Source organism: Mobula hypostoma, chromosome 21 (assembly GCF_963921235.1).
Source record: "Mobula hypostoma chromosome 21, sMobHyp1.1, whole genome shotgun sequence".
Taxonomy (NCBI): Eukaryota; Metazoa; Chordata; class Chondrichthyes; order Myliobatiformes; family Myliobatidae; genus Mobula; species Mobula hypostoma.
This window is the reverse complement of record NC_086117.1, coordinates 14,413,236-14,436,795: the sequence shown is the minus strand read 5'-3', so window position 1 is coordinate 14,436,795 and position 23,560 is coordinate 14,413,236. Positions and strand designations below refer to the sequence as shown.

Here is a 23,560-nt window from a genome sequence, read left to right as displayed (position 1 = left end):
CATGCAAGGAATTGTAATTATTTTTACATAATATTTAAGGTAATAACATTCAACATCTAACTTCTTCATCTTTATGGGCCAGATTTTGAATAAACAATAAAAATCAGCTGAAAATCTGCGCACCACTTAATGTTTATTTGCATTAAGATTTAGGAGACTCGAGCTGTAACAAGCAAATCATATGTCCTAATCTTGGGCATTAATATCAAAGTTATTCTAAATCTTCTGACACCACGTCCACCTCCTCATTCCTGAGGAGTCAGCCCAGGCCTTATTGTCTGGTTGAGCTGAGTTTCGCTGGGCCTTGTGGTCATCAGAGAGGAGATACAGGAGCCTGACACACACACAATACACTCGAGGAACAACTTCTTCCCCTCCGCCATCATATTTCTGAATAGACAGTGAACCCATGAATACTACCCCACTATTTCTGTTCTATTTATTTAAATAATTTATAATATACTCAGTGTCCACTTTATCAGGTACACCTGCCCGTTATTGCAAATATCTCATCAGCCAATCATGTGGCAGCAACTCGATGCATAAAAGCATGCAGACATGGTCTGAAGGGTGCTCAGAGCGAGCATCAGAATGGGGAAGAAATGTGATTTCAGTGACTTTGATTGTGGAATGATTGCTGTTGCCAGATGGGGTGGTTTGAGTATCTCAGAAACTGTTGATCGCCTGGGATTTTCAAGTCCAAAAGTCCCTAGAGTTTTGGAGTTCTAGTTAGGCCACATCTGGAGTATTGCATTCAGTTCTGACCACCCTATCAAGGGAAGGATGTCAAAGTTCAAAATAAATTTATTATCAAAGTACCTATATGTCACAACAGACAACCCTAAGATCAGATTTCTTGAAGGCATTTACAGGAAAGTAAAGAAATACGATGGAACTTATGAAAAACTAAAAAGCAACAAAGACTGACAAACAACTAATATGTAAAAGGCATCATGCAAATAATAATTAAAAATAAATAAATAAATAATACTGCTACAGATTCCATTAAAGTGAGCCTGCCGAGGTTTTGCAGAGGGTGCAGAAGGGGCTTTTCAGGAGGGTGCCTCATTTTGAGAAAATGTGTGAATAACAAGAGGTTGGACAACCAGTGTTGTTTTCTCTGGAGCGGTGAAGACTGAGAGGAGTCCTGATCGATTTAAAGTTATGAGAAACATCGGTAGACACCTGGTATCTTCCCCCACCCCCCCATGGGTGAAACACTCAATACCAAAGGGCAAGCTTTAAGATGAGAGGGGGCACGTTCAAAGGAGATACATCAAAATAAAAAGTTGCCTGCACACAAAGAGATGGATGTCTGGAATGTGCTGCAAGGGTTGGTGATGGATGCAAGCACAACGGAGGAGATCAAGGGGCTTTCAGATAGATACATGAATGTGCAGGAAATGAAAGGGTTAGACATTGGTTCAGATGGGCATTCAATTACTCCATTAGTTTGGCACAACATCATGGGAACTGTTCAAGATTCTAACATTGAAGGGGAGAATAAAACCACATTTATGCAAATCCCTGCAGCATCCAGTGACTCTGTGATCTCTGTCTGAGGCTGATGTCAGAACATCTTTCAAGAGGGTGAATCCCCACATGGCATCATGCCCTGATGGTGTACCTGGCAAGGCACTGAAAACCTGTGCCAACCAACTGGCAGGAGTGTTCAAAGACATCTTCAGTCTAATTACAAAGAAGGCATGACACAGCTATATTTCATTAGAAGTTTAAGGAGAATTGGGTATGTCACCAAAGGCACTCGCAAATTTCTACAGACGTACTGTGGAGAGCATTCTAACTGGCTGCATCACCATCTGGTAATGGAGGGGCCATTGCACAGGATCAGAAAAAGTTGTAAACTCAACCAGCTCCATCATGGGCGCCAGCCTCCCCAGCATTGACGGCATCTTCCAAAGGCCACGCCTCAAAGAAATGGCATGCATCGTTAAAGACCATCACCCAAGTCATGCTCTCTTCTCATTACTACCATCAGGGAGGAGGTGCAGGAGGCTGAAGACACACACACAGTGTTTCAGGAACAGTGTCTTCTCTCTGCCATAGATTTCTGAATGGACATTGAACACTTCCTCTGTATTTAAAAACGCAAACACAAGGAAATCTGCAGATGCTGGAATTTCAAGCAACAAGCATAAAAGTTGCTGGTGAACGCAGCAGGCCAGGCAGTATCTCTAGGAAGAGGTACAGTCGACGTTTCGGGCCGAGACTCTTCGAAGGTTCTCGGCCCGAAACGTCGACTGTACCTCTTCCTAGAGATGCTGCCTAGCCTGCTGCGTTCACCAGCAACTTTTATGTGTGTTACTTCCTCTGTATTTTCCTTTTGCACTACTTACTGAATTTTTTTGATATACAGTACACTTATGTAATTTATAGTTTTTAATTACTATGCATTGCATTGTACGGTTGCTGCAAAACAAATTTCACGACATTTGCCACATATTAATTCTGATTCTGATCCACTGTACTGTCAGCAAGGCTACAGCTGATGTAAACAGCACCCTACAATTGAGGGTGTAGGGGAGACTCACTTTGGATGGAACATTTCAGTTAAGGGAAGCATCTGAATACATCAAGTTGGTTTATCTTGGAAAGCGGAGGCCTTGGCGGCCATTGGAGAACCCAGCAGGAGAAATACAAAATTATAACTAACATGGATCGAGCAGATAGTCGGAACTCCTTCCGCTGTGACCAAGGAGTCTATATCCAGAGGGCAGGAGGATTAAGGATCTCAGAAAGTACTTTCTCTAGAGTGTGGTTTCAATCTAGAATCCACTGCTGCTGGCAGTGGCAGTCAGAAACTTCCAACATTTTAAGTGTCTAGATGAGCACTTGAATTGTTAAATCATTGAATAATGCGGATCAAGTGCTTGTAAATGGGGTTAGGTCAGGTGAATGCTTGATGGCCAGCATGGGAATACTGGGCTGAAGGGCCATAACTGTACTGTTTCTCCCTTGGGAGTGTTCACCCCGCCCCTTTTAACCACTAAATTCAGAAATTCGCACGAGAAACTTTAACACCAGCATTTGAGAGAGATTTTGGAATTTGTTGGAATTCAGAATGATGCACTTTCTGCCTTTTTTAAAAATTAGATTAGATTAGATTATGAGGACACGCAGTCCTCTTTTATTGTCATATAGTAATGCATGCATTAAGAAATGATACGATGTTCCTCCGATATGATATCACAGAAACACAAGACAAACCAAGACTAAAAAAACTGACAAAAACCACATAATTATAGCATATAGTTACAACAGTGCAAAGCAATACTGTAACTTGATAAAGAGCAGACCATGGGCACGGTAAAAAAAAGTCTCAAAGTCTCTCAAAAGTCCCATCATCTCACGCAGACGGTAGAAGGGAGGAACTCTCCCTGCCATGAGCCTCCAGCGCCGCAAACTTGCCGATGCATAGTCATAGTCATACTTTATTAATCCCGGGGGAGATTGGTTTTCGTTACAGTTGTTCCATAAATAATAAATAGTAATAGAACCATAAATAGTTAAATAGTAATATGTAAATTATGCCAGTAAATTATGAAATAAGTCCAGGACCAGCCTATTGGCTCAATATGTCTGCCCCTCCAGAGGAGGAGTTGTAAAGTTTGATGGCCACAGGCAGGAATGACTTCCTATGATGCTCAGTGCTGCATCTCGGTGGAATGAGTCTCTGGCTGAATGTACTCCTGTGTCCACCCAGTACATTATGTAGTGGATTGGAGACATTGACCAAGATGGCATGCAACTTAGACAGCATCCTCTTTTCAGACACCACTGAGAGAGCACCATTGGAAGCACCCGACCACAGCCGACTCTTGAGTCCGTCCGAAAACTTCGAGCCTCCGACACCGAGCACTATCCCTGCCGGGCGCTTCAACCCCGGCCCCGGCAACAGGCAATAGGCAAAGCCGAGGATTTGGGGCCTTCCCCTCCGGAGATTCTCCATCACACAGCAGTGAAGCGGGCACTTCAGAAATTTCTCCAGATGTTCCTCCGTGCTTCTCACGTCTGTTTCAATCAAATCAGGATTGTTCACGGTACCTACTTAACAAATACCAATTTAATTTCGGAGCAGCTGCGCGCGCTGCGTCGTGCCACCATCTTCTCCTCCCCTTTTGCGAGGGCACCACGGTGACGCAGTGATTAGCACGACACTATTACAGCTTGGGGCTGTCCCGCGTTTGGAGTTCAATCCTGGCACCATCCTGCAAGGAGTCTCTGTACGTCCTCCCTGTGGAATGCGTGGGTTTTCCCCGGGTGTTCACTTCAAAGGCATACCGGCTAGGTTAACTGGTCATTATAAATTATCCCGTCATGAGGTTAGGGTTAACCGGGGTTGTTTGGGCAGCTGGCTTGAAGGGACAGAAGGGCCTACTCTGTGCTCTATCACCAAGTAGATCAAAGCAACAGAACCCGATTTGGGCACCAGGCCAGATTGCAAAGGTCAGGGTGTCAGGACTGGAGACCAGGGATGGACCGGTTCTGCTCACTGCTCCGCTCTGCACCGAACTCAGGGTCTGTGGACAGGACTGCCTTTGTGGACTTCGGTTCAGAACACTATTTGCTTGTGCTCATTGTTTGCATGATTTTTTTAAAAATCTGTGCACATTGGGTGTTTGATGGTCTTTTTTTAAAAAAGAAGGGTTCTTCTGTATTTTTTTTTGTCTCGTGCTTGCCTGTTAGGAGACAAATCTCAAGGTTGTATAATGTGTACATTGTTGTTGTGTTGTTCCTTTCTGCACCTTGTGGTGCATCGGGCAGCAACCTTGTCATTTTATCAGCATTTGTCTTCTTTTTAAACAAGGCCAAGAAGCTCGACACTCAATCCAGCAGGGTCAGGAAACGTGCAAGGAGCTGGCCGAATTTGAACCTGACATCGTTCGCCTCAAAGTCTGGTGCAGATGCCTCTACACCACCAGCCAGCTAAGGCATACACACTTTGATAATAAAAGTACTTTGAACTTAAAATAAAAATAAAGCCAAATTCCTACGGAATCAGTCATTCCTTTGCCTGATTGTTCAATTAACTTTCAAATAATGGGCAAATATATTTTCTGGCAAAGTAACACAGATGGTGCTACTGTATTTAAAAGTCAACAGTTAACACCATTTGGTACAGCTAAATGTTGCAACGCGAAACAAATCGGTCATAAAGCAGAGAAATAGACTCCTGCACTGAATGAGTCCCTGCTGACCATCAAGCCCGTTTTCACTAATCCCACAGAACCCAGAGGAAAGCCATGCAGATTTTTCCCGAGATGACAATCTCCAGACAGACAGCACCCAAGATCAGGACTGAACCCAAGTTACTGGAGCTGCGATGCAGAGGCTCTCCTGTGTGATTCCACCCATTCATAGAGAGTCACTGAAGTTTGGAATAATGAACAGCTGGAAATGGGAATAGAGCTTTCTAATCCAGTACCTGAAATCTGCTGCCATACATGGTCATTTTCCATTCAACGTCCTGGCACAAATATACAGAACAGTTAAAAAAAATGCAAAAGGATTTAACTGGCCAAGAAACCAAGTTCAAAATTACTCTGTGGGTTATGTTATATTTTCCACAGGACCGCATTGTTTCTGTCAATCTAACCACACTGTACACTTCCCCCAGTTTAGAACAGATGTCAAGAGTCAATTCATGAAGTAACAGTTTTGCTTCCTCACCATCCAAGCCTAACTTCCCACAACTTCTCCTAACTTCCCACAACTTCCCCCCCCCCCATTTGTATTATACTCCTTACCTAGAATACCACCCAACCAAAACTCAACCCAGGACGACAGCAGACAGAACATTCTGCATGTTACATCGATGTCAGCCAACATATTTCATCTTAGATAAATAGTTTAGAAGAAATGATTTACAAGTGCCCTACAGTGATAGCCCAATCACTTCCCAAAGCTTACCACAAATATTTTGAGAGTGAGTGTGCAGTGTGACTCATAATCTATTCCATCACTATTACTTCACCACAAGACATAGGAGCAGAATTAAGCCTTTTGGCCCATTGAGTCTGCACCATCATTCCATCATGACTGATTTATTTTCTCTCTCAACGCCCCCATTTTCCTGCCTTCTCCCCAAAACCCTTGATGCCCTGATCAATCAAGAACCGATCTACCGCCACTTTAAATATACCCAATGACATGGCCTGCACAGCTGTCTGTGGCAAAGAATTCAATTTCTCATGGTCCCTTCTTCCCCAGATTGGCTTTGAAAGGTAATTTTCCAGCGAGGGCTTTAGCAACTGCAGTTAAAAATCTGAGCATTAGAAACAATTATGCAATTGCTCAAAAAAAGTGCTCTAACTGAATTTGAAACACAAGAGATTCTGCAGATGCTGGAAATCCAGTGCAACACACACAAAATGCTGGAAGAACTCAGCAGGTCAGACAGCATCTATGGAATCTCTTCCCTGTTGCATCACTAAGATAGTTAGAGACTTGTAAATCGATGAATACCCCACGATAACAACTTCTACGTAAAATGTTAAGAGTTTTCCCTTTTTTTTGAGAAGGAACTGAAATTAAGGAACAGATATTGAACCTGAGCGAATAACTTCCAGTAAAATCAAGCTGTTCAGGTGAAGCGGTTAAGCAGTGTACGACAAGATAATAAGGTAACAGAATGGGCTGGGAGAAAATGAGGGGACGAAGGTGTGTGGCAGTATCACAGATTGGCTATCAAAGAAAATTCTGTTAGTGAGTGAAGTTTATAGTTATAATTTACTCCATTTTGTTTTCTATTTACAAAACAGATTCTCCTGGTTTGAGAGATTCAATGTGCAATACCTGCCCTGAGCAAGTAAAAATGAGCCACTTCTTCATGCTAATGGAATGGTGGGGCTACAGCACAGGATCAAAGTAAGCTGCAGAAATTTGTAAACTTCGTCAGCTCCATCATGGACACTAGCCTCGGTAGGAACCAAGGCGTCGTCAAGGAGCGATGCTTCAAAAAGGTGGCATCCATCATTAAGGACCCTCATCACTCAGGACATGCCCCCTTCTCATTGCTACCATCAGGGAGACACAGTGATATTAAACCTGATTCTAATGGGATGGTTTAAGCACAGTACAGCCTATCTCAGTACACCGGGTGCAGCAGAAATAAACTATTCAGACATAGAAGGGTGGAAATTTGTGTTGAAAATTCCAAGATCTGGCTGGGATCATCTTTCGCACTTACTCTGTAGCCAAGTGCTTGACAAGACCCAAACTAAATCATACCCAGGCAGAATAACTTCGTTTTCCCACTGAGCTTATCCAGTTTTACAACATCTTGGAGTTGTCAGCATTTATCACCAAATGAAAGTTTTGTCCTTGGAAAAAAAATGTAAAAAATCATTAATAGAGTACACACACTTCACCATGTACAATCCTGAGATTCTTTTTCCTGCAGGAATACTCAACAAATCTATAGAATAGTGATTGTAAACAGGATCCATGAAAGAGCAAGAGCACAGAAGACAACAAACTGTGCAAATGCAAATATAAATAAATAACAAGAGCATGAAATAAGAAGTATAATAGTCTCTTAAAGCCAGTTCATTGGTTGTGGGAACATCTCAATAGATGGAATGTAGTTATCCTCTTTTGTTCAAGGGCCTGATGGTTGGGGGGGGGGGGGCGCGTAGTAACTGTTCTTGAACCTGCTGGTGCAAGTTCCAAATCAGAATCAGGTTTACTATCACTGGCATATGTGATGAAATCTGTTGTTGTTATATGGCAGTAGAATGCGATGCATAAAACGCCTATAAATTACAATATGAAGTAGAAATTTTGTATACAGTATATAAACATATAAATTAGTGCAAAAAAGAGCAAAAAGTGAAGTATTCACATCAGTGTGGTCTGGAATCTGGACTAAATTGGCAGATTTTCTCTCATCAAGGAAATTAAAGATTTTTTAAAAAATGATAATCAGTAGTTTGGTTTTATCATTACTAAATTACAACCAGAACTTTTATTAAATTACAGAATTCATTTCAGACCTGCCATTGTTAAACTTGAGCACAAACTCTGGATTAGTTACCAATTAGTCAGCAGTTTGACCACACCCATACACTGCTTTCAGCAATGAGATAACAGAGTCACAATGCAAAGAAAATACAAAATACTCTGCAGATGCTGGGGTCAAAGCAACACCCACAACACGCTGGAGGAACTCAGCGGGTCGGGCAGCATCCGTGGAAACAATGAGTCGACTCATCATTTCCACGGATGCTGCCCAACCTGCTGAGTTCCTCCAGCGTGTTGTGAGTGTCACAATGCAATGAAGACTGACACCAATCCTTAGGTCAATTGAGCTATATTTATTCAAACAACTTTTACTGAGATTCAGTTTTTGAAACAGAAATGTTAAGGAAAAATAAAGGTATGACTATCCAGCATCTTTAAAAAAAATAACAATCAGACATCACACACAAAATGCTGGAGAAACTCAGCAGGCCTGGCAGCATCTATGGAAAAGAATAAACAGTGGGTGTTTCAGGCCAAGACCCTTCATCAAGACTGGAAAAAAAAGATGAGAAGTCAGAGTAAAAAGGTGGAGGGAGGGGAGGAAGAAGTACAAGGTGGCAGGTGATAGGCGGAGCCGGGAGAGGGGGCTTGGTGAAGTAAAGAGCTGGAAAGTTGGTTGGTGAAAGAGACAATGAGCTGGACAAGGAGGAATCTGATAGGAGAGGGTAGAAGACCATGGAAGAAAGGGAAGGAGGAGCACCAGAGGGAGGTGATAGGCAGGCAAGGAAATGAGGTGAAAGAAAGAAACAGGAATGGGGAATAGTGAGGAGGGGCAATTACCAGAAGTTTGAGAAATTGATGTTCATGCAATTAGGTTGGAAGCTACAGTCAGATATATTGGGGAAAAGATGAGCCACTGTCTGTTTGCAGGTTGAAACCTCCACAGCAGAGTTTCCCATTGAAACATGAAGACCAACTGGCAAGGTATAGTTAGGAAGACAGACCAAGCATAGGCATACCCTGACATTCAAAGGATGGCAAAAGTTTTGTAGGGAAGGCAGGGATCAAAAATAACTCATTTGCAACACACAGAATTTACACTGATATGAGAAAGTTCCTTGATTCCATCCATCAAAGGTAGTACATGTATACCCTCTTACAATGCCGTCTCAATGGAGCTTCCACATCTGCTCAATGTCAGGTACAGCACCAGTACTTACTTCAACGAGTTTCTTCTTACTCTAGATTCAATTATTATACATTCTACCGTTTCTCAAAATTAACCCTTTAGAGCATAGACCAGTACAGGAACAGGCCCTTCAGACCAGTGTTGTCCCGAACCAATTAACAACCAAATGGCCGACTAAACTAATCCCCTCTGCCTACACAATGCCCATTATCATTCCATTTTCCTCATATTCATGTGCCCAATTTAAATGTCTCTTAAAAATCCCCCTCTACCACCATCCCAGGCCTTGTCTAGGCACCCGAACTGTGTACTGTAAAGGAAACTTGCCCCTCACATCTCTTTTGAATTTACCCCTTCACACCTTAAATGCATTCCCTCTGGTAATTAGACTTTCCATCCTTGCAAAAGCCTCTAACGCTACACAAACTAAACCGCAGTCCTATCTCTCTGAGGGAGATGTGCCAAGCTGATTTTGCCACCGCCGGACACACCCAAATCATTTTTGTCACATAATGAAAACTAGAATTTGGGGAGGGGGGGGAGGTGGTTTAAAGGAGCTCAGGAAATTGTACATGCATCGGCTGCAAATTAGTCATCAACAATTCTTTCGGATGACTCACAATCCGCAAACGCCCTTACAGCGATCAATACTTTTTGTTTAAAAAGGGTTTCTGCAAAAGCCTTAAATGTGATGTTTAGGTGCCTTTTGTTAATAATGGATTCAGGAATACTGGAAGGAAATATGTGTATTCTCATCGTGATAGATGGGAGTCAAGGCTAACGCCCATCTAAAGAACAGACAGTAAACTAAAAGTTACAAAATTCACTGAAATACACTTTGAAGCAGTTTTAAAACTAATTGCATTTCGGAGTAAAAAATACGTTTTTTGTTTACGAGAAGTTTACAAAAGTATCTGTAAACAAAACTAAAAAAAAAATCGCTATTGACAGATACTGGTTACTATATGTCAAATACAGCAATCAGTAGCTAACGGGTAGATACATTCCCATCTCACTGTGATCTATATGCCAAACTGGAGAAAAAGTAAAACGTCTACACATAGAGATCTCGCTTTCCGTTGCCAGATTCCGTCATGGCCAGATCAAAGAGCGTCTTTCATTCCAAGTAACTCCCGGCTCGAAAACGCACACTGAAAAGCAAGTCTAGGGTCGAGCACAAATACAATAATTTAAAAAAAAAGATACGCACGCAGCAATTCTTACCCAAGAGCTACAGTCAATGCAAAGAAGCAATTGGCACAGGGATTACACGCGCAGATCAAGACTCGGTTGTCTCGTCAAGTGGGATGTGCCTATGGAACTGCGCCTTGTCCTTCAACTCTATTCCTGCAAAAGCCAATCAGCAGACAACGCCTAGGGGGCAGTGCGGAGCGATCTGTTACTTGTACAGTACTCCGATTTCAGGCAAAACCTTCTCAGCCTCCTAAACTACATTTTTTTTCCTCTAATTAAAAACCTAATTTATGCTTTAGATTGACTTTATTGAAATATTTCAACGTTTCCTGAAATACAGTTTAATGGGGAAAAATAAAAGAATCAGTACAGGAAGTTAACAGGGTTTTAACACAAATACTTGAAGATGTTTAAAATATTGCGTTTTTCATACCCGTTCCCATTTAGAAAGTCTGCAATGGCTATTTTCATGTAAAACAACTTGTGCAAGTTGTGCTATATTGTGCAAGTCAGATTGCTGAAGATATCGGAAACAAAAATATTTCTTAAACACCCCTATTTTATGTGCAAGTTAGTATAGTCCCTCGCTGAAGTTATCCATGGAATACAGTTAAATTACGAGGATTTGGGGGATTAAAATAACAACTGGATGGGATTCCACACTGAATAGTTGACCTCCAAAGCAAAGTTAATTTCCCAGACTGATTCACGAAAAATAGATATCGGAATAACAGACTGACAGTAGTATTGGTACAGTAGTCGTATACGCAAGAACATAGCAATTTGCATTACCCACTAACCGCCCGCCTCAAATAATTGACAACTAAACTTTCCAAGTTGCTAATTAATGGAAAATGGGTTAAGAAAAATTCTCAGCCCATAGACCCCAGGTGAGGATAGCATTAATCATTGTAACAACTCACACAAAATGCTGGAGGAACTCAGCAGGCCAGGCAGCTATGGAATAAAGTACTGTCGGCTTTTCAGGCGGAGACACTTTGGCGGGACTGATAATAATAGTCATACTTTATTGATCCCGGGAGAAATTGGTTTTCGTTACAGTTGCACCATAAATAATAAATAGTAATAGTAATACTACTATTAGTAATTAGTAAATAGTAATAGTCATGGAAATCTGTGTACATACATCTACTGATGCTTCTGGACACATCTTCAGTGATGTTCCTGGAATCATCCGGTGTTTCGGGTCTTTCAACATCATACAACCTCCTCCAGGTGACCCAGCCGGGCTGATCAGACCCCAGCTTGTGTCCAGATGGCTAGCTACTTATGACTCCATGGCTCCCCTCTTTAGAGCCACAGCCATCTTGAGGCCTTCTCTATCGCATCGGTGGTACTGTGGATGGCTCTCCTCTTCCTCTCTCCCTCGATGTCCAAAATGCTGAAGGCTCTAACTAAAGAATGGGCTACCAATCCCCTACAACCAACCTCCACTGGGAGACACCTCGCTCTCCATCCAGCCTGCTGACAGCTGCTGACCAGTCCTGCGTACTTGGAGAGCTTCCTTTCAAAGGCCTCTTCTAAGCTATCTTCCCATGGGACTGTCAGCTCCAGCAGCAAAATAAATAGTAATAGAATAGTAACAGAAAAATAGTAATAAATAGTTAAATAGTAATATGTAAATTATGCCAGTAAATTATGAAATAAATCCAGGACCAGCCTATCGGCTCAGTATGTCTGCCCCTCCAAGGGAGGAGTTGTAAAGTTTGATGGCCACAGGCAGGAATGACTTCCTACGACGCTCTGTGTTGCATCTCGGTGGAATGAGTCTCTGGCTGAATGTACTCCTGTGCCCACCCAGTACATTATGTAGTGGATGGGAGACATTGTCCAAGATGGCAAGCAACTTGGACAGCACCCTCTTTTCAGACACCACCGTCAGACAGTCCAGATCCATCCCCACAACATCACTGGCCCTACGAATGAGTTTGTTGATTCTGTTGGTGTCTGCTACCCTCAGCCTGCTGCCCCAGCACACAACAGCAAACATGAAAACACTGGCCACAAATATGTTTGTTTTCTGCTTGCTTCTTAATTGTTAATTTAAAATGCTGACAATATACCCAACTATTAAAAGTATGTATCGATTTATTGTGCAATAATTTATAATTTTATTTTATAAAATAGCAAATGAACATCTACTTCAAGCAATGATTCATTTTTTTAAAATGCCACCTAAAAGGGTTATTAAACAAAAAGATTCTCATCAAATCTCGTAGGAGATATTAGGGTAGATGACTAAATCGTTGGTCAAAGTAGTAGACATTCTTCAAGAACTTTAGTGATGTTCTGTCCCTGCTCTGTTGAGCACAATGCAGGACAAACATAATAATATGGAAATAGTTAAGGTCTGCGATGCATTGACAAGGTTCATCGTGATGGTAGATTCAGTTATAATGTTCATACACAAGTACATATTTAAAGAAAAAGAATTTTCAGGGATCTGGAAAGAGGACCAAGAAGTGGATTAATTACATTGCTCTTACATTGGCCCAATTCTTTCATTTCAGGCTATTATTCCATTCATTAGGAAATATTTTCTTGATATCTCCTGTAATTACTTGAGTTATCTCATTATCACACCATTTAATCAAATCACGAATACAAGAAAATCTGCAGATGCTGGAAATCCAAGCAATACACACAAAATGCTGGAGGAACTCAACAGGCCAGGCAGCATCTGTGGAAAAAAGTACATTCAGTGTTTCAGGCTGAGACCCTTCAGCAGTACTGTAATAACATGTTTGTTTTCTGCTTCCTCCTTAATTGTCAATTGAAAGTGCTGACAATATACTATTAAAGAAGCATATAAATTTAAGTTATTGTGCAATAATTTGTAATTTTATTTTACATAATAGCAAATGAATAACTTCAAGCGACAATTCATTTAAAAACTGCCACCTAAAAGGTTATTATCAGTCCTGCCGAAGGGTCCTGGCCTGAGACGTCGACTGTATGTACTTTTTTCCATAGATGCTGCCTGGGATGCTGAGTTCCTCCAGCATTGTGTGTGTGTTAAATAAAGGTAATTACTCATAAGGTAAACTTTTAAAGGAAACTCTGCTAAGCAAGAATTGCATTTATATAAGACCATAAGACATAGAAGCTGAATTAAGCTATTTAGCCCATCAAGTTTGCTCCACCATTCCATCATGGCTGATTTATTATCCCCCTCAACCCCATTCTCCTGCCTTCTCTCTGTAACCTTTGACGTCCTTATTAAGGCTGATTGATTTATACTTGTGCATCAAATGTACGCCATAGGTGCGATCATGTTTGCTGTTGTGTGCTGGGGCAGCAGGCTGAGGGTAGCAGACACCAACAGAATCAACAAACTCATTCGTAAGGCCAGTGATGTTGTGGGGATGGAACTGGACTTTCTGACGGTGGTGTCTGAAAAGAGGATGCTGTCCAAGTTGCATGCCATCTTGGACAATGTCTCCCATCCACTACATAATGGACTGGTTGGGCACAGGAGTACATTCAGCCAGAGACTCATTCCACCGAGATGCAACACTGAGCGTCATAGGAAGTCATTCCTGCCTGTGGCCATCAAACTTTACAACTCCTCCCTTGGAGGGTCAGACACCCGGAGCCAATAGGCTGGTCCTGGACATTTCCATCTGACATAATTTACATATTATTATTTAATTATTATGGTTTTATATTGCTATATTTATATTCTATTCTTGGTTGGTATAACTGTAACGAAACCCAATTTCCCTCGGGATCAATAAAGTATGTCTATCTATCTACTGCGTACCTTACGCCGTAGGGTGACGTGCCCCTCCCCAAAAATGTAAGTGACACGTTGCGGTGACGCAGACCGCAACAGCTATGACTGGTCCGCTTGGTAACCTCGTATTTCCTCCTACGCATTTCCGGTTGCTTTTCTCTGTACACTGATGCGAAATAAATGGTTGGAGACGATGAACCAAATCATCAAATCTACCTGCCGACATCCGAAAATATTTGAAATGCATTTCCTCGTCCATGTCTCTCACAAAGAAACTCAACACAGTGGCATAGAAACCCCACCGCCAACTAGCGTTTTGGTGGTGAATTGCAGAGCGATGCAGACACAACTATGCATGCTCACTACAGCGTAGGGCTACGCAAAAGTATAAATCAGGCCTACGGCATAGCCCATACGCACAAGTACAAATCAGCCTTTGATCAAGAACCAATCAACCACTGCTCTAAGTATACTCAATGACTTGGCCTCCACAGCTGTCTGTGGCAATGAATTCCACAGATTCACCACCCTTTGGCTAAAGAAATTCCTCCTCATCCCTTATTCTAAAGAGTCATCCCTTTATTCTGAATCTGTGCTCTCCGGCCCTGTACTCTCCCACTACAGGAAACATCCTCTCCAGACCTATTTATCTAGGCCTTTATCTATCTCAGCCTTACAATATTTGACAGGTTTTAGATTCTTTTAAACTCCAGGAGACCAGGTCCAGAGCCATCAAGTGCTCCTCATGCATTGAGCCTTTAATTCCTGGGTGATGCATTTACGTGATAATCATCCTGGGTCCAACATATCCATGAAGTTACAAAGAAGGCATAACAGCGGCTATACCATAGAACCATAGAACCATAAAAACTACAGCACAGAAACAGGGCTTTTGGCCCTTCTTGGCTGTGCCGAACCATTTTCTGCCTAGTCCCACTGACCTGCACACTGACCATATCCCTCCATACACCTCCCATCCATGTATCTGTCCAATTTATTCTTAAATGTTAAAAAAGAACCCGCATTTACCACCCCATCTGGCAGCTCATTCCATACTCCCACTACTCTCTGTGTGAAGAAGCCCCCCCCCAATGTTCCCGTTAAACTTTTCCCCCCTCACCCTTAACCCATGTCCTCTGGTTTTTTCTCCCCCAGCCTCAGTGGAAAAAGCCTGCTTGCATTCACTCTATCTATACCCACCATAATTTTATATACCTCTATCAAATCTCCCCTCATTCTTCTATGCTCCAGGGAATAAAGTCCTAACCTATTCAACCTTTCTCTGTAACTGAGTGTCTCAAGTCCCGGCAACATCCTTGTAAACCTTCTCTGCACTCTTTCAACCTTATTTATATCCTTCCTGTAATTTGGTGACCAAAACTGAACACAATACTCCAGATTCGGCCTCACCAATGCCTTATACAACCTCATCATAACATTCCAGCTCTTATAGTCAATACTTTGATTAATAAAGGCCAATGTACCAAAAGCTCTCTTTATGACCCTATCTACCTGTGACGACACTTTTAGGGAATTTTGTATCTGTATTCCCAGATCCCTCTGTTCTACTGCACTCCTCAGTGCCTTACCATTAACCCTGTATGTTCTACCTTGGTTTGTCCTTCCAACATGCAATACCTCACACTTGTCTGTATTAAACTCCATCTGCCATTTTTCAGCCCATTTTTCCAGCTGGTCCAAGTCCCTCTGCAGGCTCTGAAAACCTTCCTCACTGTCTACTACACCTCCAATCTTTGTATCATCAGCAAATTTGCTGATCCAATTTCCCACATTATCATCTAGATCATTGATATAGATGACAAATAACAATGGACCCAGCACTGATCCCTGCGGCACACCACTAGTCATAGGCCTCCACTCAGAGAAGCAATTCTCTACCACCACTCTCTGGCTTCTTCCATTGAGCCAATGTCTAATCCAATTTATCACCTCTCCATGTATACCTACCGACTGAATTTTCCTAACTAACCTCCCACGCGGGACCTTGTCAAAGGCCTTACTGAAGTCCATGTAGACAATATCCACTGCCTTCCCTTCATCCACTTTCCTGGTAACCTCCTCGAAAAACTCCAATAGATTGGGCAAACATGACCTACCACGCACAAAGCCATGTTGACTCTCCCTAATAAATCCCTGTCTGTCCAAATGCTTGTAGATTCTGTCTCTTAGTACTCCCTCCAATAACTTACCTACTACCGACGTTAAATTTACTGGCCTATAATTTCCCGGATTACTTTTCGATCCTTTTTTAAACAACGGAACAACATGAGCCACTCTCCAATCCTCCGGCACCTCACCTGTAGACAGTGACATTTTAAATATTTCTGCCAGGGCCCCTGCAATTTCAACACTAGTCTCCTTCAAGGTCCGAGGGAACACCCTGTCAGGTCCCGGGGATTTATCCACTTTAATTTTCCTGAAGACAGCAAGGACCTCCTCCTTTTCAATCTGTACAGTTTCCATGATCTCACTATTTGTTTCCCTTAATTCCATAGACTTCATGCCAGTTTCCTTAGTAAATACAGACGCAAAAAACCTATTCAAGATCTCCCCCATTTCCTTTGGTTCCGCACATAGCCGACCACTCTGATCTTCAAGAGGACCAATTTTATCCCTTACAATCCTTTTGCTCTTAATATACCTGTAAAAGTTCTTTGGATTATCCTTCACTTTGACTGCCAAGGCAACCTCATGTCTTTTTTTAGCCCTCCTGATTTCTTTCTTAAGTATTTTCTTGCACTTCTTATACTCCTCAAGCACCTTATTTACTCCCTGCTTCCTATACATGTCATACAACTCCCTCTTCTTCTTTATCAGAGTTGTAATATCCCTTGAGAACCAAGGTTCCTTATTCCTATTCACTTTGCCTTTAATCCTGACAGGAACATACAAATTCTGCACTCTCAAAATTTCTCCTTTGAAGGCTACATCATTAGGAGTTTGAGGAGATATGGTATGTCACCAATGACACTCATAATCTTTTATTTTTTATTTTCTAAGGATGCTGAGATCCTTCAATGTGTGTAGCAGTATGTTGGAGACCTTTTACCAGTCTGTTGTAGCGAGTGCAGTCTTCTTTGCGACTTTATGTCGGGGGAGCTGCATCAGTGCTGGTGATGCAAAAAGATTAAACAAACGCATTAAAAAGGCTGGGTCCGTCCTTGGCCACAACCCTTTTGAGTTAGTGGTGGAGAGGAGATCCCTAAACGAACTGTTAACCATCATGGACAATCTGACACACCCTCTCCACAACCTACTGAATAAGCAGCCGAGCACCCTTTCAAACAGGTTCATTCAGCTCAGCTGTCACAAGGATCGTTACAGAAAATCTTTCCTACCAAATGCAATAAGCATATACAACAGTTCATCCCTGTGCGACAGGAGAACACATATCATAGAACAATAGTCTCTGCTTTATTATTTCGTACATTATTATTGTACATTGGTACTGTGTATATTGTGTATATTATTATTCTGTACTTTATTATTAGTTAATATTATTATTACAGCTATTATTCTTGCCAAGAGTGTTTTTAAATGTTGCTGCTGTGACCAAATAATTTTCCATTCGGGATCAATAAAGTACTTATGATTATTTCAGTTATTATGTACTGTGGATGCATTCTAACTGGCTGCATCACTGTCTATATGAAGGGGTGGGAACTGCACAACATCAAAGTGAGCTGCCATAAATCATTAACTCAGTCAGCTCTACCATAAGCACTTGCCTCCTCAGCATCCAGGACATCTTCATGGAGCAACACCTCAAAAAGGCAGTATCCATCATTAAGGATTCCCATCACCCAGGTCATCCCCTGTTCTCATTGCTACCATCTGGGAGGAGGTCCAGGAGCCTGGAGACAGACACTCAATGATTCAGGAATAACTTCTTCCCGGCTGCCATCCTATTTCTGGATGGACATTGAACCCATGAACATTACCACACTACTTTTTTTCTTCTCTTTTTGCACTACTTGTTTAATTTAGCTTTTTAAATATATATACTTCTTACTGTAGTTTACAGTTTATACCATTATGTATTGCACTGTACTGCTGCTGCAGAACAACAAATTTCACAACATATGTCAATGATTCTGACTCTGAGTAATATCAAAATATCTCAAGATCATGATCAAGTATTATACTGTATAACAACAAGCCATGTAAAAAGGATACTTGTGTTGGTGATCATGATCAATGTCAATATACATGTGAAAATTATTTTCTATTCTTTATGTTTCTGATCATTCCATGCCTTTCAGTTTAAATAGACATATTCCTTAATGATGTCTCAGCCTTTTATCTCCCAGTATTTTGGATTTTCAGATTATTATCCCTTATGCATTTGTCCCTCCCTATTAATCTCCCTCCCGGCACTTATCCCTGCAAGCAGCCAAACTGCTACACCTGCCCATTCGCCTCCTCCCTCACCTCTATTCAGGGCCCCAAACAGTCCTTCCAGGTGAGGCAACACTTCGCTTGTGAATCTGTTGGGGTCGTCTATTGTATCTGGTGCTCACGATTCAGCCTCTTCTACGTTGGTGAGAGCTGTTGCAAAATCGGGGGATTGCTACATTTACCACCTCTGCTCCATCCGCCAAATGCAGAACTTCCCAAATGCAGGTGGCCAAACGTTTTAATTCCATTTCTCATTCCTATTCCAACAAGTCAGTCCAGGGCCTCCTTTTGTGACAAGATGAGGCCACCCTCAGGGTGGAGGAGCAACACCTTATATTCCGTCTGGGTAGCCTCAAACCTGATGGCATGAATATCGATTTCTCCATCTGGTAAAAAAAGATCTCCCTTCCCGTCCCCTCTTCTTCTATTCCTCACTCTGGCCTCTTATTTCTTCTCACCAGCCTAACACCTTGTTAGAGTGAGTTTTTGGGTAGATGATTCACTCACACTTAAATGACTTTGGCCACCAGACTTCTATTTGACAAGGTACTGTGGATTGAGTCCACAACAATGTGCTTCCTAAAAAGGTGTGAATACCAGATGCTTGTGGCACCGTAGTACACAACGGCGTTGTTAGGGGGACGGCAATGCAATATGTTAGTGGACACAGGAGTATCGGTATTGATAACAGACTTACCCTTACCAACAAACAGACAGGCCAGTTATATCAGGGGTGTAGGAGGGAAAACAGTAAAAGCATAAAGAAGGGAGTCGCAAATACTAGAAATCGGGGGAGTGCAGCTTCCAGTGTATTTCTGGGTATGTCCAAATAATGAGGGCACAATCCTTGGAATAGACTCCTACGGGAAGCAGGAGCTGTTATAGATTCGGGAAAAAGAGAAATAATATGGATGAGTCAGGGGCAGCGAATGCATACAACAGAATACACAACATAGTCGCAGTTGCCCCGATCATAGGAGACTGGGGACTGGATAGGGTCTATAGGTTACCTTGTCAGCAGTTCCCAGCAGTGTGGGTTACACACAGGCAAGATTGTGAGCAGGTAGAGATAAACCCAGTTAAAATAGAGGAGGGTCTGTATAAACCCCCGAAGCAGGACCCTATACAAACTGACACACTGACCACTGTTCAGGGAACAGTGAAGGAACAAAAACACCAGGGGATACTCAGAGTGACTGCGGCCATTCCAGAACATAAAGTTTTCCAAGTTCCTCCGAGGGCAGACATTACTGTGAATAAGGAAGCAGAGGAACAAAAGGCAATTGAAATTGCAAATGTGCAAGAGGAAACGACAGAAGCCAGTTTAGTAAAATTAAATGAAGAGGTAGAGGCAGAAGAAAAGGAAAAATGGAGGCGAAAAGGAGTAAAGGAGAGACCAGGTGGGTGCTGGACACACGGGGAGGAAAGAGTCGCGGTGGCCCCACCCTGTATTAGGCAGATACTACTAAAGTTTTATCATGGGGAGATGCATCAGGGAAGGCGGAGCATGATCACAACCCTCCAGCAGGACTGGTGGTGGCCAGGGATGGGCGGGGATGTTGAAAAATTCTGCCGCCATTGTATCATTTGTGCCCAGCATAACCCTGGTAAGGGCAGAAAGCTACAGCTGGCAAATCAGCCTCGGCCGAGGGGACCCTGGGAAAACATCCAGATAGACTTCACAGGGCCCCTGCCAAAAAGCAGGGGGAAAAGCTACTGTCTAGTAATTATGGATCACTTCACCCGGTGGGTGGAGGCTTTCCCAACAAGGGACTGCACCGCCTGCACTGCTGCATGGATCCTAGTTCAGGAAATCCTCCCAAGGTGGGGAACCCCAGTTCAGGTGGATTGAGATCAGGGAGAACATTTCACGGGGAAAGTGATGAAGGAAATGTGTTGACTGCTAGGGATTTGACAATGGTTTCACGCACCCTACCACCCCCAGAGTTCAGGGATGGTAGAAGGGATGAACCGAACAATCAAAAATGCGTTAGCCAAAGCTATAGCTGAGACAGGAAAGACATGGGTTGATGTATTACCAGGAATCCTGATGAGATTGCGTGCAACCCTGAACCGCACATTGGGTTTCAGCCCCTATGAATTATTGATGGAGTGAGCAAAGCGACACCCTCATGAGGTAATTATGGATTGCGGGGAGCCTGGGGCTTACAGGGATAGAATGACACAAGACCTTTGTAACCAACTTAAAGTGTTGAAAGACCGAGCGAAACAACAGCAGCAAATCGCTGATCAGTGAGAGCCAGAGTCCTTCCACAACCCAGTGACCAAGTCATGGTGAGGGTGCTGCCGGAAAGGCCGGGGTTTGCCCCTTGGAGGATAGGACCACAGACGGTACTCTTAACCAATGATACGTGTGTCTGTGTACAGACTCGGTGAGGCAGCCAGTGGAAACCCAGGTTAAAGCATACAACTCACCCTCTTGTTGCTCCCACAGAAGGAGCGGGGAACCAAGTGTACCCAGTAACCAGGTAATTACAGAGAACCTAAGAGAGGAACACCAGCCGGCCGTGCCAGACCTGACCACAGCCGATGAAAACATACCCGGAGAAAACACAAAGGCAGAAAACACCGAGAGCGTGGCAGAAGACACTGAGAGCGTGTTGGAAAACCACGAATAGCCTGCTAAGGTGTGATGATGATGGTACTCTGTAAAGAAGGCTGGTTGCTGAAGGCAGATGATTAATTTTATAGCATGGTATAGAAAATTTATTGGGAAATAGATGGGGAGGGATTTTTGAGTTAAAGCAGAGACGGCAAGTTCCACCACTTCGATGGCATTTCAGACTGCACACGGCTTCTGAAAGCAGTCACCCCAGTCTGAGGAGCTGGGCCCTTGTCAGCAGTTGGGCCAGTGATCGACAGAACAGTTCAGAAGGGGGTGCCACCGGGGAGAAGCCCTTGTAGATATTTACATAGAGGCCACTCCAACCCCTTCCTGTACATCAATGAGAGGCCTGTGGGTGCTCCTGGAAGGAGAGTTTCAGTGATCAGAGGATGAAGGGCTGAAGACAAAGGAATGTAATTAAGCTGCAGTCAGCCTGCAGGGAAAGAGCAGGCACACCAAAGGAGCCGCATTTCTAAAGACTTGGATCAGCCTCTCTGCTTAACATTTGGTAGGTAGCAATTAGGTAATACTAGGATAGATATCGAGGTACATAAGATTGGGGGGTTAATTTCGAGACAGGGCATTTTTTGCTGCCCTATTTGAGCAGATCCTCCTAGGTTGGCCTTTCCCAATACAAATTTAATTTTTGTCCAGGAGGATCAAGAGGGGAGACGGTTAGAGTGAGTTTTTGGGTAGATGATTCATTTGCACTTAAATTACTTTGGCCACCAGACTTCTGTTTGACAAAGTACTGTGGATTGAGTCCACAACAATGCGCTTGCTAAAAAGGTGTGAATACCAGATGCTTCTGGTGCCGTAGTTTGACCAGATGCTGTAGTTTTGAAGACAGTATTATCTATACTTTATAAATATTAATTGTCTTCTATGTTAGCACGTAAAATGCCATATAAGTGTATTGTGGATTTAACTTACATTCCTAAAGGCTGTGGCTACCAACTCAGACAGGTTGGCGTCGGAAGGAAAGGATGAAGTCAGAAGGTGTGATGTTTTGTATGTAGCTTCAAAAGGAAGTATTGTCTATGCATTGTCTATAACTTTTTAGGTAGTGATTGCCTTTGTGTTTAGCATATAAATATCGAGCCCACATTGGGCTACCAGACCTTTCTACCGAAAACGTCTCCGTCCGTATGATGCCTGCTGTACCTTGTTGTGTCAAATAAAGAAGCTGCTTTGTATCTACCTGTGACTCTGTCTCTCCGGTGATTTCATCCACGCTACAACACACCTCCCCTTGGTTCTCCTCCTCCTTCCCTTTCTCCTATAGTCCACTCTCCTCTCCTATCAGATTCCTTCTTCTCCAGCCCTTTATCTTTCCTACACACCTGGCTTCACCTATCACCTTCCAGCTCTCCTCCTTCCCCTCCCCCAACCTTTTTATTCTGGTGTGTTCCCCCTTCTTTTCCCGTCCTGAAGAAGGGTCTCGGCCCAAAATGTCAACTGTTTGTTCATTTCCACAGATGCTGCCTGACCTGCTGAGTTCCTCCAGCACTTTGTGTGTGTTGCTTCTAACTGAAGAGATGTGATTGGCTGAAAACTCAACTGATCTGAGACAAAACCCTTTCACCTGAAGATTAGTCAACTGTGTAGCTGAGGGAAAAGTATTGTGAAATGGGACTGAGTGGCATTCTCTTCCACAGAACTGGGGCAGGTTGATCAGGCCAAACAGCCTTGGTTGTTTCAAGGATCTACCCTTTAATAATAATGATCAGGGAGGCACAAGGGGAATCGGTAAATACTTACAAGTACTGACAAGAACACATGAGTATATACAACCAAATACCCGTGAGCACACCTAAGTTTTCCTGATACTCCATGAACAGTCAAAGAACAGAAAAGGTAGTACGTACCAGTAAAAGGAATCTGTGCTGGCCATGTGCTCCTCATGGTCCCAGTCCAATCTCCATATGTCCATGGGGTATTCCACATCTGCAATGGTGGCTCTCTGGAGAGAGTTATCACTATTTTGCATTCAAAGCCTCTTCTTTTATACACATTCCTAACCAGTTCAAATATTGCATTGCAGTGTTATTGGCCATGGGTCAGCTGACTGACCTATAACACTTTATTACTGGTTCTGGTCCAGGCCAGCATCCACTTATTGCCCTACTTTCCACAAGTGACAACAGGTAATTTTATGGCCCTTTGTTCTAAATCAGTTACCAAACTAGTAACCAGCTCAAATCTCTCAAAGCAGATACAGATCTCACCATTCATAGACCTGCATGTTATATCATATCAAAGAACACCTCACAAATAAATTCTTATTTGAAAATTATCTCTAGTAAAGCAGATTACCTGGAGCATTGTTGTGTCTACTTTAAACCACTAATTCAGCCAAGCAATTCCAGTTCACAAAATGGAGGATGCAGAG

At 42.8% G+C, this 23,560-nt stretch overlaps 1 protein-coding gene across 3 annotated transcripts in view; it reads right to left on the bottom strand.

Moving 5' to 3' along the window:
- The window catches only part of LOC134359804 (gelsolin-like), a 113,353-nt gene extending 90,298 nt beyond the window's left edge, over positions 1–23,055 (bottom strand). The window contains exon 1 of one of the 3 annotated variants that reach the window (XM_063073466.1): positions 23,037–23,055. The gene's annotated coding sequence lies outside the window, so the exon portion shown is untranslated. Of the gene's footprint in view, positions 1–10,382; positions 10,535–23,036 lie in introns of those variants that run through there. The other 2 variants (XM_063073468.1, XM_063073469.1) reach the window with 2 other exon arrangements.
- Positions 23,056–23,560: the final 505 nt, after the last annotated feature.